This window comes from Euleptes europaea, chromosome 9 (assembly GCF_029931775.1).
Source record: "Euleptes europaea isolate rEulEur1 chromosome 9, rEulEur1.hap1, whole genome shotgun sequence".
Lineage (NCBI taxonomy): Eukaryota > Metazoa > Chordata > Lepidosauria > Squamata > Sphaerodactylidae > Euleptes > Euleptes europaea.
The window spans coordinates 14,904,969-14,905,772 of record NC_079320.1 but is presented as its reverse complement, the minus strand read 5'-3'; the positions used below and the strand labels follow the sequence as shown (position 1 = coordinate 14,905,772).

The 804-nt window shown below is 48.0% G+C and overlaps 1 non-coding gene across 1 annotated transcript; it reads left to right on the top strand.

Moving 5' to 3' along the window:
* The first annotated feature begins 253 nt into the window (after positions 1 to 253).
* TRNAG-UCC (transfer RNA glycine (anticodon UCC)) lies at positions 254 to 325 on the top strand. The gene has a single exon. It is a non-coding gene; the product is annotated as a tRNA-Gly (tRNA).
* Positions 326 to 804: the final 479 nt, after the last annotated feature.

The following is an 804-nucleotide window of genomic DNA, read 5'->3' as shown; positions in this document are numbered from 1 at the left end:
AGTTAATTAAATAAGTAAGTAAGGAGGGGCTGTGGCTCAGTGGTAGAGCACCTGCTTGGCATGCAGAAGGTCCCAGGTTCAATCCCCGGCATCTCTAGTTAAAGGAACTAGGCAAGTAGGTAATGTGAAAGACCTCTACCTGAGACCACTACCTGAGACCCTGGAGAGCTGCTGCCAGTCTGAGTAGACAATACTGACTTTGATGGATCAAGGGTCTGATTCAGTATAAGACAGCTTCATGAAATTTCGGGGAGGGGCTGTGGCCCAGTGGTAGAGCATCTGCTTTCCATGCAGAAGGTCCCAGGTTCAATCCCCGGCATCTCCAGTTAAAGGGACTAGGTGAGTAGGTGATGTAAAAGACCTCTACCTGAGACCCTGGAGAGCCGCTGCTGGTCTGAATAGACAATACTCACTTGGATGGACCAAGGGTCTGATTCAGTATAAGGCAGCTTCATGTGTTCATGTGTTCATAAATAAATGATCCAAAGAAGGAACACTTGCATGCATTCCCTGTGAGACTAAGCTTGCTGTTTTCATCCCCCGCTACTCCTACTTCTGAAAAGACAAGCTGTATGGCTTTCTGGGAGATGGAACTGGAGCGCAGAGAGAGAGGCGGTCCTTCAGGTAAGAGGGGCCAAAGCCATGAAGGGCTTTGTATGTGATAGTCAATACCTTAAACTGAGCCCAGTAACAGATGGGCATCCAATGGAGCATCTGCAGAATAGGAACAACAACAACAACAACAACATGCATGCTTCATCTAGCTCCCATTAATACCCAAGCTGCGGTATTCTGGACCAGCTG